The sequence below is a fragment of the Lissotriton helveticus genome, chromosome 1_2 (assembly GCF_964261635.1).
Source record: "Lissotriton helveticus chromosome 1_2, aLisHel1.1, whole genome shotgun sequence".
In the NCBI taxonomy this organism is placed as follows: Eukaryota; Metazoa; Chordata; class Amphibia; order Caudata; family Salamandridae; genus Lissotriton; species Lissotriton helveticus.
The window spans coordinates 398431359-398450888 of record NC_136058.1 but is presented as its reverse complement, the minus strand read 5'-3'; the positions used below and the strand labels follow the sequence as shown (position 1 = coordinate 398450888).

The 19530-nt window shown below is 43.4% G+C and overlaps 1 pseudogene across 1 annotated transcript; it reads left to right on the top strand.

The window, feature by feature from the left end:
* The first annotated feature begins 14161 nt into the window (after positions 1-14161).
* Positions 14162-18353, top strand: LOC144806378 (uncharacterized; annotated as a pseudogene). Its single transcript, XR_013605791.1, has 2 exons — positions 14162-14979; positions 15061-18353. The product of XR_013605791.1 is annotated as an uncharacterized LOC144806378 (transcript).
* Positions 18354-19530: the final 1177 nt, after the last annotated feature.

Genomic DNA, 19530 nt, shown 5'->3' with positions numbered 1-19530 from the left:
GGCGCGGACGGGCGTAGACGGGCTAACCTTTGGAGCACCTTCGGCGCTCAATCGGTGCTCCCGCTGCGCGCGTCCGCTGCGCGGTCGCTCTGGGGGCGTCATAAGAAGGGTGCCGGTAGGGAGGGTCTGCGGGGAGGCGGGAGCAGGTTAGCCAATCGGCTGGCGGGGGGCGGGGCCGCGGGCTGGCAGCGGCGGGAAAAACAGGTGCGGGCGGCCCTGCGGCGGCTGGGGCGCTGGAGGAGGGAGGAGGGAGCAGGCGGCGTCGGCGGCGGCGGCAGGTAGGCACAGGAGCAGGTAGGTGCTGGGGCGGGAGGCAGGAAGAGCGTGGGGGCGACCAGGCCGGTAGAGGCGCTGTGGTCGTGTACAGAAAAGCTAAGCCCAAATCTGTGAAAAACCTCTTGACATATGCTAGTCAAGGTTGATTATATCTTTTATTACCGCTTGTGATTCAACATAACCGTGTCCCTTTTCCAAATACGCAACCATAAGAGGAGCGGGCCAGTTTAATCGAGTCAGTAATAAAAGGGAGATTGAGTTCTTTGTGGGCAATCAGATTCGAGCAAGCAAGAGTAACTGAAAGAAGCTTTTTAATTAACTTATCCTCCACTTTCTGCAGAGCACCCAATTCAGCTGTGCCCCATATTTCTGCTCCGTAAGGGGCTATGGATTTTGCCAATTAAACTTCTACCATTTCTCTAATTGAATTTTGTACCCAGTTTAGAGGCACATTTCCACAGAGCAACAATGCTTCTTGTCACACAAATTAATTCTGTTTTCCACCATAGCAGACCAGTTAAGTTTAGAATCGAAGAAGATGGCTAGAAACACAAGCATTTGCAATGCAAAAGGTTTTGCATTCACACGAGTCTCAGCTATTGGCACTGTAAAATGACAGTGCCTTTTATTTATGTTTTGGGTTTTAAAACCGAAATAAAAGGCATTGGGCCTTATGTATGAACACATTTTCCCATAGACATAGAATGGGTAAAACCCTTTGATACATCTGGCCCATTGTCATTTACAATACAAATAGCTAAAGGTCTAGCAAATGCAAGACCTATTGCATTGCAATAAAGGGCCTTTTCCACCGCTTGTTAGATTGTGAATATCGGAGGATGAGACCGGCCTGCGACGTCTTCAAAGTAGTGATAAATAGTGCAGGGAAAAAGATGTGTAAGTGTTGTAAATTACACAGACACGAAGTGTGAAGTGAGAGTTGCATATAATCCGAGCTATAAACACGGGGCCCGATTCAAAGAATGAATTTAAGACTCAATCCTAAACGTACAACTACTTTGGTATTCACAGAATGCACTTACTACTTTTGGCATTCACAGAAGTTACGATTTTGTTTTAAGACAGACTTAAGACAAAATCCTAACTTAAATCTGTCTTAAGTTTGTCTTAAGACAGACTTCAGACAAAATCCTAACTTCTGTGAATACCAAAAGTAGTAAGTTCATTCTGTGAATACCAAAAGTAGTAAGTGCATTCTGTGAATACCAAAATAGTAGTAAGTTTAGGATTGAGTCTTAAGTTCATTCTGTGAATCGGGCCCACTAACAAGGCACTCCAACACCTTTTGCTCTGTGATTACACTTCCATGGCTCAGGAGGAAGAGCGGGGGCTATTTCCTGCACTCTCCGTGATTTGAGTGTGCAGTGTGGTATTGCGTAATGCCATTGCTATCCTTGGCTTAATATAAAACACTCCTGCTGTCGTAGGGCCCTGGCTTCACCTTCTGGTGCAGGGCGGGCTGTGCTTTATGGGAGGCATAGAGGGAGGGAGAGATGGTCTCGGCTGCAGCTCCGGCCTTGTACAGTGCCCCCGCTATTACTGGTGAGCGAGAGGCACTGAAGTGGTGGTATTGGTACTGGTGGTGGTATTATTGGTGGCGGTGTTGTTAATAAAACAGGCTTTTGAAAACAATCGCTCAGATGGCTTTAATACAGATGACATGTAACACAGATGTGCTTTTGTCAGCTTCCAATACTCAGTATGGAGGGTGGGGCATTTTTTCAAGGTTAAAAAACAGAAAAAGTATATTGTTACATTACTGGAACAGCTCTTGGACTTACTGGGAAAGGCACTGCTGACTCCACATTATTTTAGGTCAATAGCACATTTCTATCCTAAAGTTGAACCAAATGCAGGAGATTAGTAGTCTATGCTTATATATGGGCTCAATGGATGTCCAGGCCCAGTACTCAGTTTACATCCAAACCAATCACGTTGAAAGTTACTAAATTTCCCAACTGAATGCAAATGTAATCATAATTTTTTTATCTGATTATTTTCTCAAAATAGTAGTGATTTTTAGTGCCTTTCGCCTGAAAATATACAGGGAGTTATAGCGTTATTAAACCATTAAACAAAGTAAAGACATTAATAAAGATGGCGGCATATCGCCAGCAATAAGCAAAAGTAGATACACTGACTCTAGCACTTTACTCATTTTCCATTGTCTTCATCCACACATGACTGTTGTTTCTGAGTTGCTTACTTGTTTTCAACATTTTTCTGAAGCAAAAAGCAGATTCAAACTCCAAACGTATACAGTCATTCAATGCAGGGTCCTTGGGTAGCAACCACTTACACATCAACAGGAAATTAAATCAGCCTATTCCACAAGGCAAGCCATGGGTGTTTGCTAAGCATTTTGATACAGACTGTTATTCTTAAAATAGAATGGACATTTTGAGGAAACAGAAAACAAAATCCAGCAGCAATGCAAGGTGCATGAAGGCTAACAAACTCTCAAAAAATTAAATTAACAAAGAACCCTATTTGTGAATTCCTTTATCCTTCCAGAGTGGGTATGGTGCCACAAAACTGGGGTCGTAAAATTGTCGGATGTAAATATTGTGCCCTGTTGATTCAAAACCATTGCTACACTTGAGTAATCCCTAAGAGGTTTACTGTATGTCTAGAGATGTAAGGCATACACAGTATTTGTTAAAATACCCCTCACACACCAAAAGGGCCCTTGTGTCATGCTTCATCATCGGGGTCTTCCGGCCCCGTTGCGGGACGGGGCGTGCTGCGACTGGTGACTACGCTGGAGCACTCTAAGTTTGTAAGTGCTATGTGAGGTGTATCTGTAGTGAGTGAAGTAGGGTCAGGGGTGAATGGCAAAGTGATGTTAAAAAATACCTGGCCGTATGGATTAAAAAAAACTTTATTGGTCCTAGGCTGGTACACTTAAAAAGCAGTGTATCGGAGAGCCATTGCTATTAATGTGCTGGTTCTCCTGGGGATGTCAACATGTTTCGAAGCTGTGGAAGCTTCTTCGTCAGGACGGAGTAAGATCCCTCTGTCACTCACTATGTTGCTATCAATATGTGAAAAATATATACAAGTGGTTAGAAATACAATACCTATGTGGTATGAATATATGTTTTGTTTTAGCTCTGTCAGTATTTCTGAAAAGAAGCCTATAAAATAAAGAGCACAGTTACTTTACGTGCGCCTCCCAATGCGCAGGGACCGGTCACCTAAGGAAGGAAAAGGTGACATATAGTGACTTTGGTTGATAGAATATCCTATAGTTAAACATAGGTGCTGTGACCTGTTATGGTAAAGGGAGAGACAATACATAACAGAACAAACACATAAAACAGAAAACACACACTCTATATAGTGAATTTAGAGTAGGCTGTTGCTTGCTGAAAAAAACCTTGATGTGAGTTTATTTGGAAATCAAGTACATACTAGAAACGTAAGGAGTCAATGCCCCATGAGCCTTCGGGTCGAGAGGTAATGAGCGTGTGGGATGTGTATTTGAAGGTGTGCAGGAATGTGTGTGCATTGGTGAGAATTATGTGTTCTTTCTATTGTTCTTACCATCTCTCGCCCCTACTTTTCGCCCTGGCTGCCAAAATCCGACAGCACTATTGTGACCATGCTCTCATCTATCCAGAGAGACAAATACTAATCTTATATGCCGATGACCTCACCCTATACCACAATCCAGGCGAAAGTATCGATCCCATTCTCCGCCTACTGATTCTCTTTGGGCACATTTCTGGGGTTAACATTAATTGGGGGAAATCCCAGATTTACCTTTTCACTGACACCACCATGCCCTTCATGCCTGATTTTCCCCTCACATGGTTTGACAACACCCTCACCTATCTCTGCATTGTTATCTCCTAAATCCGGAGTGACCTGATGAAGCCCAACTACGGACAGGCGCTTGATATACTAACTGAGAAAAATCACCAGGTGGATAGCGTTACCCCTGTCTATGGCTGGGAGAGTCTGTTGCCTTGTTTGGGGTGGGAAGCAAGCCAGACTCTGCTGGGACACCTTCAAGCGACCCTTCAGCTCTGGAGACTTTGAGGTACCAGACCTGGAGTTATACTTTAGCTGCGCGCAGGCCCATTTCGTGTCCTACTGGATTAACCCTCCCTCTACATGCCCCACCTGGCGATAGAAGAAGGTTACATGGCCCCAACACCGTGCTCCACCTAACCGAGCACTCCCGCCGTCGCGTGACGCTCAGCCTCCACCCCTGTAGAATGCACCACCAGCGCTTGACACGACCTAGCTAGATGGCTACACTGCACTTTACTCTACCCCCCCCCTGCTCCCCCTCGGCGACAGACACGACCTCCCGGTCACAAAGGAAGGAGGTTGCCGCCGACTCATCCGCAAACTATCCATCCAGACCTAGGGGAAACTACGTCAATGGCAGGTTTCGCACCAGCAAATAATTTTTGCCCACTTTACCCCCCACCCAACTTGAGCGGGTCTTCTATATCAGACTGCGACAGGATGTGAGATCCCTAACCCCATGTTTTCCGCAGGAACCTCCCATTATTTCCTCCCTTCATGCCCTTTTGCAACAAACTACCCCCACACACGTGGTGTCACTCCCATACTGCACCATCTAAAGCAACCGTGACTTCGGCCTACCCCCAGCCAAGGGTCACTGGGAGGAGGAATTAGGGTCACCCCTCACTGAAGAACAATGGTCCTTCTGCTGCCTCCAAACTGGAACTAACTCCGCCAGCAGCAGATTGCGCATCATTCACTACAAATAAATTCACCGACTTTATTACACACCGGCGCGCTTACACTGTCTACACCTTCGAGATAACGATCAATGTGATCATTGCGGCGGCGCGGGGCGGACTTGAGACACCTTGCCTGGGATTGCCCACCCATACAAAGTTATTGGACGGAGGTCTTGCTGGCACTGAACCAAATGACTGGTCTACATATTCATGATGACCCCCTAACCACACTACTAGGGTGCACTGAGCCACTCGCTGCTAAGATGCAGCGCTATACTTCCCTGGCGCTCCGCCTGGCCAAACGACGGATTGCCTGCAGGTAGGGAAGGGGGAGAGCCCCCAAGTTCAAAGTTTGGCTACACGATCTTATCTATTGTCAAGAGCAATTACACGTCTACTCTGAACTCCTACCACCTTCCTCCTGCCCACGCGATGAATGGACTCCCCTTCAGACCTACTTCCTGGAGCACACCACCACCACAGACATGGCTACTGAGCCTTGTACCGGCGACGACAGGTAGGGATGTGAATCAATACATGTAAATGATATGAAATGAAAAATTATATTTATATAGCGCCAAAAACTACCCGGAGGCCTCGCAGCGCTTACATTGATTGCTAAAATGGGCTACCCGGGAGGTTAGCGAGTTTTAGTGTACAGGTGTGTTTTCAGCGCTTTCCTGAAAGCCATCCTGTATGGGTTCTCTCTAAGGGCGAGGGGAAGGGAGTTCCAGAGCCTAGCAGCCGTGTGGGAAAAAGAGCGACCACCCCACCTCGCTTTGTGATTTTTGTTGTGGTCGCTAGATGCAGTGATCCGGAGCGGAGGGCTCTGGAGGGGGCATAGGGCAAAACTAAGGGGAACAGGATGGCAGGGACCGTTCGGTGGAAGGATTTGTGCACAATGCACATAGCCTTGAATTGAGCTCTGGCGGCGACTGGAAGCCAGTGAAGGTGTTTTAGGGCATGCTTGACTGACTGCCAACGAGGGATGTTGTACAGTAGGCGAGCGGCACAGTTTTGTGTAACCTGGAGCCTGTGGGTCACAGCTACCGGGGCTCCTAGATATAACGCGTTTCCATAATCCAGGCGAGAGAGGATCAGGGCCTGGACCATGATTCTCTCATGGGATCTCGTTTAGGCCACTTTGGCTCCAGGGCGCAGGATAACATCATTTACTAGATTGTATGTTCAGCAGGAATCAGCGTAAACGGGCACCTTCTCCTCTCAAACGTGCATAAAGTTGCAATGTTTGACGTTTTAACGCTCCTAATTTTTAAACCCGTCCCACCTAACGCTGCCGGCCCAAAGTGGTTGTAGGTGGCTTGCTGTGTACACCCTCCCTGCCTATAATGCTTTGCAGAATACTACATTGCACTGCCGGCCCGCCAAGGGATGTAGGCATCATGCTGGACCAACAACTTTTGACATCGATAAAAGGTCTTTAAAACATTTTTTTTTTAAAACAAGTAAAGGTGCTAGTAGCCATGGGAGAATACAAATGGCTACATACCCATACTAAGAATGGACTAAAGCCTCATAATGAATCAGACGCCAGCCTTTACGAAGGACAAAGACACAAGCCAACCAAAAATAAGGGCGGGGGAGTGAGCAAAGCTTCTCTCCGAACCGTACAGAACTACCACAGATCTCCGTAGAGCAGCGCCTACACGCTGGCTCAGGCTCGACCTAATAAAGGACTCTACCCGTTCCAGACAAATACTTTTTCCTTCCCAGTTGCGCTATCATAACAAAGGTTTATGATTTGTTAACAAGCAGACCCAGTTCAGCCTTGAAAATTGAACAAGAGCCAATCAAGCCCTGTAGGGGCAGTGGTGTCCTGGCCATCAAAGCTGCATCATCTGCATAGAAGAGAGCAGGCAGCGATAAGTCACCTGCTGATGGAACATCTCTGCACTGCACGGTCGAAACAGAAAGAGGGCAAGGACACACCCCTGTCGCACCCCCTTTTCAATTTGAAATATTTCCGAACATTCCCCCTGTTTACCAAAACTGAAAACTGCCCCTGCCTCTATACGTCTCCCTAGTAAAAAAAATGATGGAGTTGTCCACACCCATCGACTCCAAGGCCACGGACAAGTCCACAAAAGCCATATAAAACTGGCCCTTTTTTGCACAAACATTTTTTGCTGCAAGTAAGGGTGAATTTTGTCCATGGTCGATTGTACCCTTCCTCTTTCTAAACCCGTATTGTGTCTCACCTTAAAAATTATTAACAAATGCCCACTCCTCCAGTCTATTTAGGAGCAATCTCCCCATTAGTTTGGCAGCGCTATCCAGCAGGGCTATTGGGCGGTAATTTGCCAGATTCAAGGGATTCCCCTTCTTATATATGGGCATGATCATGGATTGTTAAAGATACCGGGGGTCCCACTTTGGAAACAGTATTTAAAACTTGGGTCAAGGGTGGAGCACATGCATATTTATGTACAAAGAAAATATCCACGAATCCCATCTGCCCCTGCTGCCTTTAGGGCAGGCGATTGAGAGAGTGCAAGCTCAATTCCCTCTAATGAGAATTCCATCCCCAGACGGGCAGTCATCTATTCCTAAGGTTTTTTGTAGCGCTATCCATCTCTACATTAAAAATGCTCTGGAAGTGAGACCCCCAGGTCGATTGATCTAAATGAATATCAAGAGAGGGGCCACCCTGATCCTGCAGAAAAGGGGCATTTACCACCCTCCAAAATGCCTTGCTATCTTTACTCCTCGAAGCCTCACACAAATGTACCCATGCTTCATCCCATAAATCCCTTTTTCTCACTGCCCTACCCGTCTTATAGTCAGCTCGTAGCTTCCTTATCAAATCTTTGTTTCTGGGACTTGTTTTAAGAGCAGTGTGAAGTTGTTTCGAGGCCTTTGAGTAATTTGTCTCAATCCCCTTATCGTCAATGGAGTGTTTCTTGTAGTTGGATGTAAAAGATTCAAATTTATAGATGTTAAAATTTTACTAAATGCTATTACTACTTGATGACTATCAGTGTTGGTGTCTAAGCAGGATTCACTGTCAGGTAACACCTCCTTTGCAACCTTTGGGAGGAAGGAAATAGGGTTAATTTTCTCTCAATTAAGAGTACATCCATTTTCCTACTCAGAATCGGTTGTGGGGTAAATATAGAGCTTGACTTAGCAGAAAGAGGCCAAACAAAACAAAAAAAGAAGGAAAGCATGATCACTGAACTCTGTCAACTCGACTATGGAGGAGTTAATACATCTCTTAAAATTAGTCTGAATAATTGTACAATCAGATGTCGAGGTAACTCCTGTAATTTGAAAGGTGGGGAGGGGTTGACCAGTCATGGGGTGACACAGGTTTATTATAACTAGGTCCCAAGTTAAGGAAAAACAGTTTGAAATGTTTCCATAGTTATGATGCATAAAATGGGCTAGGAACGAATCATTTGTGTCAGTTAGCCCACAAATACATTGGTCCAAATTGGGGCTACAGTACACTTGAAAATCCCGAGCTCAAATAAAACAAATTGAACGTGTGTGGTATGTTAACAGAAATTCCAATATTCTCGCCAACTCAGCAGTCACCTGTGTAGGATTCTTAAATTATTATTATAAAATTAATCTGTAACAAATCAATTTTCCTAGAACCCTCAGCCATGATAACATGAAAATGGGGTGAGATATTGACAAAGGTCACCTTAACTAGGGTGATCGTGTTTGCTATAATTCTGAGTAAGCCCCCCTTAAATCTACCTGTTGCTGATGGAACTGCTGGTGTAGCCATTTACATCATAGACAGACTGCTCTGCCCAATTTTCCTGAAAGCAGATATCAGAATTCGTAAACTCTTTATGCCAATTTTGATTATCCTTTTTGTTTTCATAACCCGCTATAGTCCTAGAGAGAACCTTATATCACTTAGCAAGTCCTGCGACCGAATCTCTGTCGGTACTGGTGAGAAGGATGATGTAGGGTCAATTGGTAAGGATATAATACTGCTTAGTGAACCTAAAACGAACAACTGAACTCTCCACGTGTACCAAACCAGAAATCATTTGATAATCATTTTAAAGAACAGACTGAGGAGGCAAATGATTTAGTGGAGAGATCAGTCAATCACATGCCTCCATATCTTCCAACAATGAGTACCTATTTGATAGGGCAAGGGCATCAAAAGCCACCTGGGCAGGCTTATGGCCATTTCTCACTCAAGAAAGGCCCTGAGTGAGTAGGGTGGAACTACGTACTGGTGCAGACCTATAAAAAAAAGCCCAACGAGACTGCATGAAGCTGAGAATGGAGTGAAGGAGCAACCGGTAAACTCCCTAATAGGTCTCTCACTAGCCATTCATTATCAAAGTTTAAAAAAAAACAGTCATTATTGGTTGTTTTTATATCGGTCCCAATTCACTGCATTCTTCTAGCCATTATCAAATGATTTTGGATGAGATTACCTTTATTAGAGTTTTGAGTCATCCAGTATCGAGCCTTGGCCATCAGCTGAAGTGAAGATTTTCTAAGGCTGGGATATAATAAAGGCACGTTGACTAAAATTTGAACATAGTGGCAAGCTGCAAGAGGGAAGTCCATGTATTGCTGATTTGGTCGGCTATTGGCCCGAGTAGACGGGGATTTACCTTAACCTGTGGTCTTGATAAGTCATGTGATTGCCCCTTACCCATAGAATCTTGTATGGTCACCTGCGGTGGGCAACACCTAGGGACCAAATCTACAATGTCTGGACCTATAGGATCCCTGTTTTCAACACAAGGATGACCAATAGAAGTAGAGGGCGATTTAGCTAACTCACGACCAAGGATCATGTTTTCACAATTAAAACACAAATTACGACTTCTACAATTATAGTTTTTAAGAGTTTTACAGCCATCAGAGGGGAGGACCTTATGTGCGATCTATAGAATCTAAACGGGCATAGATCGGTTTCAAAAGTTGTTTAAAGTGATCATGAAGATCACACCAATATGAGGGAAATGTAGTATCTGAATGTTGCTGGCCATTCATACATGTGGAATCGCTGGCATAGCGACCTTTCTGATCTTCTTGGCAGGTCACTTGGAGGGCAGTATCTCATAACCTCTTTTTCATTTACCATTTACAGAGGTAGCGTCAGTTGGTTTCCAGCTAAATGTAGAGGCTGGCTGTGAATGTTCGGGTGTTGGTGCAGAGACTGCCGGCAATTCTGGAAGAGAAACCCCATATAGTTTTGTTACAACCCCCTTAGTTGGAGAAACAACTAGATTAGATGACAGCCCTGCTCCTGACCGCAACAAAAGTATTTTTTCAGTAAGTGCGATTTATTTTTCTAATGCCGATGTTGCCTTGGCCAGAAAGGTATCTAAAGAGGTAACAGTTACCTCCTCTGTTGCCCATGGTGGGCATGTAACGGGGGAGTGTAGAAGTTAGAGGGGGGCCCCAGCCTCCTCCGGGCTCTGTCGGGCGTGGTTGAGCCCGCCCTTAGCCCGGGCAAGTCTCGTGCAGAGGTACCACGCTGCTGCCTTTAGGCAAATCCGGGTGCCAAAAGAGTGATGCTTTGTGCAGTGGAGCCTGTGGGCTGTAGTCTGTGCAGTGGAGCCTGCTCCGATGTGTCCCCCACAGTGGGACCTCGCTGCTGCCTTTAAGCGCCTCCGGGTGCCAGAAGAGTGATGCTTTGTGCAGTGGCGCCTGGGGGCTGTAGTCCCTGCCCCGGCTCCGCTCCGATGCGTCCCCCACAGCGGGACCTCGCTGCTGCCTTTAAGCACCTCCGGGTGCAGGAAGAGTGATGTGGCGTGTGGTGGAGCGTGGGGGCTGTAGTCAGTCCCCCGGCTCTGCTCCGATGCGTCCCCCACAGTGGGACCTCGCTGCTGCCTTTAAGCGCCTCCGGGTGTGGGAAGAGTGATGCATTGTGTGGTGGAGCCTGGGGACTGTAGTCAGTGCCCTTGACCTTCTCCGATGCGTCCCCAGGGAATCTCTAACAGAGTGCTCTACCTTGCACTCACTTCAATTGTCCAACTTGAGCATAATTGGAGACTTGAATCTTCATCTTGATCTAATCAACAATAAAGAAATCCAGGACTTTACTGATGACCTCGCCACTTTCCAATTAGCTCAGTTAGTAAAACATTCAGGTATGAGGGCTACCATCTGCTGGACCCTTTTTTTTCCCCAAACTGGCCACCCTTCAAACTGCTCCCCCTATTCCAGTGACCTTTTCAAACCAATATTTAGTGCCAATGACCATTGATACACCTAGCGTTGAACAAAACATTACCGGTAACCCCACAATGAGAAAGTAGTGGCATAAACTGGACCCATCTGCCTTTTCAAGGTTTTTCAAAAGGAGTGTGCCTCTATTAGACTCCAATATAGAACGGGCGGAGACTTCCACCAAAGCATGGCTCAATTCTGCCTTGGATCATTTTATTTCTGCCAAGCTCTATAAAAGTAGGAAGCAGCCCCCCAGCTGCTTTGTTCAATGAAGCATTGCTCATAAAAGAAGCAATTCAAAGAACTAGATTGTGCTTGGCACAAATCCTATGATGCTGCGGTATGAATGCAATACTTGAGAGCGATTAAATGCTACAAGAAACTGATTAAAACTGCCTGTGTCGAAGTATTTGCAGACAAATCAAAGGAAATCTTCTCTATTGGGAACAACCTGATAAACCCACCTCCACTCCTGGATTAGCGGAAGCGGCTAACAGCCACTGCAGCAAGCTTGGTTAGTGATCTTTATCTTTACTTTAACAGGGGTGAGAAAACAGTCAAACCTGTCTCTCTTGACACAGGGACCTACCACACACAATGGGCTCCCTTGGACCAATTGGCTCTACTTGACACAGATTCTATTTCCACCTTTATGCGTCAAGTGAAATCTGGATCTCCGGATGACCCATTTAAACCTGATTATATTTTAAAATTTCAAGAACGCGTCACACCCACATTTCTAGCATTAGCCAAACTCTTGCTGAGCAGTGAAGAAGTATCAATATCATAGAAACACGCCAAGGTTATCCGTCTTCTAAAAAAGGCTTTGCTAAATGCCACTTAGCCAGAAAACTATCAACAATTTTATCTTCTGTCGTTTCTGCCCAAGGATGGTGAGAAACATGTGAACAATATCCTAACAAAATATTTGAACAATATAAAATATTAGATTATTCCCAAAATAGATTTAGATGATACAGCACAGAAATTGCTCTTTTAACAGTTACTGAATCCCTTTGTAGTACTGCAGATGCTGGCAAATCGCAGGCTCTGATACTCCTAGATTTAAGTTTGGCCTTCGACACTGTCTCACATGCAATAATATTAACTTGCCTTACTGACCTGGGGGTACAGGGCAAAGGTCTAGCCTGGTTTACCTTCTTTTTAAAGGAGTGGTCTTTTAAAGTTATACCCCCCTTTCTCCTCATCACAAAGAGAACTGACTCCTGGTGTCCCTCAGGGTTCTGAGCTTAGTCCTACCCTTTTTAATATTCACAGCAGACCTCTGGCGGAGGTAGTGCAACATTTTGGAATATCTCACTAGTGTCGCATGCTGATGACACTCATCTAAATATTTCCCTTTCGGCAGAGTTGACTGGCTTTTGTGTCAAATCTAAAAACTGTGTATCAACGTTGGCCAAGTGGATGCACGACAACTGTTTAAAGATATAACTAAAAAAACAGAGATCAAAGGAGTACCCAGCGTAGCTGCCTGGATGCGATTTTACATGCTCTCCAGAAGACTACGCTCCACCAATCTAAACCTGGCCCACATCCCACGTCACAGTAGAGCCAGGTGTTGTGCTCTCAAAGGCTCTGCTCCCCTCCCCTCTAGTAAAGGGTCAAAGTGGTAACACCCTTGCAGCAAGTGCCTCTATCAGCCGCAGGATTAAGATACATTGCACACCAATTCCCAGCCCAGTAAAAGCCTGAAACAGACCCAAAATGGAGCATGTACCTACATGTTCGCCTCCCCTGTTTGTACCTCATAAGTAGCTACCTGTGCACTTCCTCCTTTTTTATGTCCAGGGCGAGCTTCACTAAAGACGCTTTTGATTCTTCTACTGCCAACTATGGCGTTTGTCTGTCAGATCATTACCTGATGTCTGTTGTGTTCATCGATTCACTCCTCTGCTTTAGCTGTCAATGAACCCTGCTGAACGAGTACGCAGACATAAGGGAGTATGGAAGGTGATGAACAGGTAAGGTAAATGTGATTTTAAGAAATTCCCAATGGTGTAAATGCTGTACTCACCTGAAAACAATGGACATCTTGTTCCACTCTGCTAATGCTCCATGCCCTGACCGAGAAGCATGCTGGCACCAAACGGAAGACATTGAGTCAGATACCCTGATAAGGTAGAAAAATACAAAAGCAGACATGTATTTGCAGCAGAGCTATCACAGGTATATTACTGGTTGTGATGGAATCTCTATAATAAATGCTGCAATCTTCCAACAAATGCTTGAACCATCCCTAGGAATGTGGCAAAGATAACTCAACAAACAGAAAAGTAAAGACAGGAGTTGGAACTTCAGCTGCTCCAGAGTGAACAGGAAAGTATTGTCAAGAAGAGTGTGAATGGAGCTACATTTGTTATATTCTTCCTGGAGCGTTACCTTTATTATATACTTCCTGGAGCGTTACCTTTATTATATACTTCCTGAAGCGTTACCTTTATTATATACTTCCTGGAGCGTTACCTTTATTATATACTTCCTGGAGCGTTACCATTATTATACACTTCATGAAGAGTTTTCTTTGTCATGTGGTCTTGAAAGGGTTACTCCCGTTATACAATTCCAGAAACTGAAGTGACAGCAACACATCCTGATCCATCTCTTCTTACACAATCCCTTCTTGTTTAAATGAAATCTTAGCCATGTGGGTCTTCGTAAAGCTGTACCTCTAGCGAGCGGGTGCTCCATGTGTGCTCTTTCTGTACTAAGTTACTGTGTAAACACCGGAAGATCACCTCGTTTTCTGAATTAAGTAAAATGTGACATGTTCTATAGAACATTTAGTTAAATATCTGTGTATGGTGAAATATCTCTTGGTAACTTTCATAAATGGTAATGACCAGATGTCTTTTACAACTAGTTAAATATTGTGTATTCACATTCTCTTACATTTCCATTTAGTGATTTTAAATCTCTTTACATCCAATAGGATACCAACCTTGAATGCACAAATGATTGTGAATATTGACAGTAATCGTGCAAATCTGAAAATAGTGGTTGGAAAAAATGAGGTCCAATATTTAGGAAAAGATCTGCAGACTGAGGAACCTGAACATAAACTGATACATCCTGGAAGCGGCTGTCCAGAGCAATTCAGTGGATGTAAAAGTATGAGCTGTGCACCTCCACGCAACAGGACTAAGAAATGACCTCTAGAAAATTATTGCAACAACACTGACAAACCACTTCCTGTATAAACAGGCCTCCACCACCAGTTTTGATCATGTGTTCGGTATGAGGTGGATACAGTATTGCTCTGCTTCCTGTAATGATGGCTGACCACCATTTAGCACGCTAGGTGTATTGTAAACTCTTTCTGGCCAAACCACAAGAACAAGAGAAAAGCACAAGGGAGCGGAGCCAGACAACTGAAGGGTAAAGGAAAGAGAGGGTCTCTGATCTACAACAGACTGTCCCAATTTGCTTCAACCAGAAGGAAGACTGATTTTCACTCATAAGCTTGCAAAACCATTCCGCAATCTAAAGACATAACCACCTACAAAGAAGCTTTGCTTGCCACATTTATAATATATGTAGTTGGTGAATCTTGTATTTCATTGTGAAAACTGAAATCAAGCATCCAAAATACCACACACATACAGGGAATGTGAGAATAACGCAAGTGCTTTATCAACCATGTTAGCTCCTCAGGAAACCCAGTCATGGGATGCAGATAAATATTAATCCGACACAGAGACACTAACCAAGAAAGAAAAATCATACACAAGCAGCAAGAGCTTTAGTTTGTCATCACTACTAAAGAGCCATCAGCAAACACACACAGGAAAAGCAATGTGCAATTGAAACGAATGTGTGAAGAACTTTAGTCAGTTAGCACTCCTAGATCATCAGCGAACACACATGGGGGAAAAACCGTACCATTGCACTGAATGTGTGAAGAGCTTCAGTCAGTTATCACAACTCCAAGTTCATCAGCGAACACACACAGGTGAAAAACCGTACCATTGCACTGAATGTATGAAGAGCTTCAGTCAGTTATCAATTCTTCAAAGACATCTGCAAACACACACAGGAGAAAAACCATACCATTGTAGTGAATGTGTGAAGAGCTTCAGTCAGTTATCACAATTCCAAGTTCATCAGCGAACACACACTGGGGAAAAGCCATACCATTGCAATGAATGTCTAAAGAGCTTCAGTCAGTTATCAGTTCTTCAAGTTCATCAGCGAACACACACAGGGGAAAAACCATACCATTGCAATGAATGTGGGAAGGCATTCAGTCAGTTATCAATTCTTCAAAGACATCAGCAAACACACACAGGAGAAAAATCATACCATTGCACTGAATGTGTGAAGAGCTTCTGTCAGTTATCACACCTACAAAGACATCAGCGAACACACACTGGGGAAAAACCATACCATTGCACTGAATGTGTGAAGAGCTTCAGTCAGTTATCACAATTCCAAGTTCATCAGCGAACACACACTGGGGAAAAACCATACCATTGCAATGATTGTCTGAAGAGCTTCAGTCAGTTATCAATTCTTCAAGTTCATCAGCGAACACACACAGGGGAAAAACCATACCATTGCACTGAATGTGTGAAGAGCTTCTGTCGGTTATCACACCTACAAAGACATCAGCGAACACACACTGGGGAAAAACCATACCATTGCAATGAATGTCTGAAAAGCTTCAGTCAGTTATCAATTCTTCAAGTTCATCAGCGAACACACACAGGGGAAAAACCATACCATTGCACTGAATGTGTGAAGAGCTTCTGTCGGTTATCACACCTACAAAGACATCAGCGAACACACACTGGGGAAAAACTATACCATTGCAGTGAATGTGGAAGTAGTTTTAGTGATTCCTCAAATCTCAAGATTCATCAGCAAACACACACAGGGGTAAAGCCATTACAGTGCTGTGAATGAGTGAAGAGCTTCAATCGGTTATCAGACCTCCAAACACATCAGCGAACACACACTGGGGAAAAACCATACCATTGCAATGTGTGACGAGATTCAGTGTGTTATCAAATCTTCGAAGACATCAACGAACACACACAGGAGAAAAACCATAGCATTGCAGTGAATGTGTGAAGAGCTACAGTTGGTTATTGGCCAACAAAAGAATAAACGAACACACACTGGAGAAAAAGCATACTATTGCAATGATTGTGGAAGTAGTTTTAGTGATTCCTAAAATCTCAGGAGTCACCAGTGAACACACACAGGGGAAAAGCTATTACAGTGTTGTGAATGTATGAAGAACATTAGTCTGTTATCAATTCTGCAGAGATGTCAGCGAACACACACAGGAGAAAAAACATCTGATTGCAATGAATGTGGAAATAGTTTTAGTCGTTCCTCAAAATTAAGGAATAATCAGCGAACACACACAGGGGAAAAAACGTTCAAGTGCAGTGAGTGTGTTAAGTGCTTTAGTCAATTATCAGAAATACAAAGACATCAACGAACACAGATAGGTGATAAACCCGTACCACTGTAGTGAATGTGGAAGTAGTTTTAGCGCCCTTTCAACATTAAGAAATCTCTAGTGAACCCACTTAGGGGAAATGCCATTCAAGTGCACCACACAAACAGAAACAGTTGAGAAACCATACCAATGTAGTGGATATTGAAGTGTTGTGGGATTACAGAGATTAATGGTAACATCTATAAACATAACACACATGAATAAGTTTAACAAGCACAGACTGGAGAATATTTCTAGCTGATTTTGTTGTTTGGTCATTTTGTGCAATAACTGGTTTAATGACAGCTGCTAGAAAACAACATCCAAAGGCACAAGAAGTCAAAGTAGGAAATTGTGACCTGTAACCCTGAGAGTTAATGCTTGCAGCCCACAACATTTACCTCCAAAGCGCTGACTTGGAAGACATGATGCTCATTTCACTCATCACATGCATCTGTTAATGCACCCACCATAGTAGCACTTTCCCAGAGGTGTCCAATATCAAGCTGGACCCTTGGGAAATGTGCTGGCTCACCACTGACTATGTAAATGATTCACAGCCAGATTAATTTTATATGAATATATTTTAGACCTTTCTTATTTACAGAGAATCAACCAACCAACTCCTGGGTGGTGAAAGGACAGAATCCGTGGATGATGGCGAAAGTATTGATCGCAGAGAGAGCTGACGAAAAGTTTAGTTCTTAATACGTTTCTGAAAGTTTGACAGTTAAGTAAAGAATCTTGAGCAGTAAAGAATTCTAGCTCTTACAGTCCAGAACTATCGACTCCCTACTTTACATTTCTTGAACCTTGTCAATGGAAAAAAAAATCTGGATTTAGAAGTAAAGGAACATAAAAGATACAGATTTTTGATACAAATGATATTCCGGTTTGTTTTTACAAGTAAAAAGAAACTCTTGTTTTATAAACTGCCGGTAAATGAATGGGCATAAAAAGTATGTGCTGCCTTGTGAGCAAGCAGTGAAACTTTGTGATGCAGTTGTGACATCCTCAGACCACAAATAAGATAGATCATAGCATTCTGAATCATCTGTAAGGTGCTTTTGTGTTGCTGTAGCTGTCAAACAATGTTCTTATAGTTCAGACTTTTCTAGAGGAAGGAGTTCACTGATATAATATGCACATCAGAAGAAAGGAGACATCTTCAGTAGCCAAAGATAGTAGAAACGAATGCTTTCCACCAATTTCATTTTAACAAATTGTTGAGTCTAGGATGTTCTTCCTGCTGCCGACCATCATCATCCTCACCACACCACCACACAGCCAGTCAGTAACAGGAACGAGACTGCTCTTCAGCACACCCATCCTTATACATAACACACTACAGGGGTTTGCTCCAGGGCCAAACTCACTTTACTTTCAAGTTATCAGCAACAAGTTCTAAACTGAATAAGTGGTTTGCATGGCTGTTAGTGGCATAAGAAATTTGAAACCCAATACTTTAGAAATCTGTATTAATGATACATAACCAAACATCCAAACTCCACCTATGTATGGACATCCAAAAGCCTTTAAAAACCACACGACAAACGTATGTACCGGGATCAAACTCAATTTACAGCAAGAACAATCATGAGGCTATGAAATGTACACAATGATGACAAGATTTTACATATTAATACGAAATGTATGTTTTTAGATATGTAATAAAAGTAAAACAACAAATGTATTTGAATTCACGGTATTTGACTGCTGATTGTATAGGAGATCTTAAATGTGATTTATTCCCTAAACTATAAAGATAATTTGTGATGTCAGCAAGAAGCCTAGTTTATTTGGCAATAGAATGGTCAAATCTCAATAGCATGACTGCTTTCAGCAGTGAGTCTGGCGCAGGTGCAATCTTAGGGGACTATTCTCGCCAGTGTGCCTTCTCTCAGAGTGGGAGTTGTTTTTTTGCTTGAGATGGTACTACCTCCTTCTGTATTAATAAAGAGAGAAATGCTACCTGTAATACTGAGATCTGGGCTTCACTCCTGTGGGAACATAATTCAGTCGTTTCTACCCAATTTGTTTAGTAAACCTAAAAATATGTCTGTATCCTGGCACTAGTCTTGTTAATAATCCATAAAGAATACCACAGAATGTTGAGTATGTAAAAGCAGCGTGCCACACAAGGGATTTAAACATGAATTTGTCAAATACAAAATGTACTTATTTTTTTTAAGGTTCTTATATAGCGCTGCTTTATCTAATAATGTCTGATGGGTTTTCTTTGAGAGCTCTTTCTCCTTCAGAAGAATTTCTCCATCGACAGACCCAGGGGGAATTCCTATGAAAGGCTGACAATTAACCCTGGGCTTAAAACTACGCTACGCTGACGGAGCATGCAAAGTTTGTACTAATTCGCACTTTGCAAATTGCACGTAGTACAGTACCAAAAATGTGCTTAATCACGTAGCGTAGCATCTAAATCAACAATATTCTCAGATTCTTTGAAAAAGCAATTTTACATGCTTAACAGCATATTGCCAATTCACAAAAATGAACTTTTACAATGAAAACATAAGGTAATGAGAGAGCCGATGATTTTGGGGTCCCCCCTAACCTAGGTGGAGCACCAAGCAGATGCCTTGAACACAAAGAGCATAAACAAAAAGCACATTTTGTTGAACTTCAGTGGTGATCCCATCATTTTAGGACCACCCCAAGCACAGTTATTGGCAAAAAAAAAATCCCAACCAAAGGCCCTGCAAAGCATTATGGGACGAGATTAGCAGTGGCTGCTGTAGCAGTTGCTAGAACTTCCTGAGGCGGAAGCCATGAAGCGTGGAGGCTATTTTAATAATATTGATATCGAAAATATTTTAAAATGTTGTTTGCCAATTGTGAAACCGAATTGGT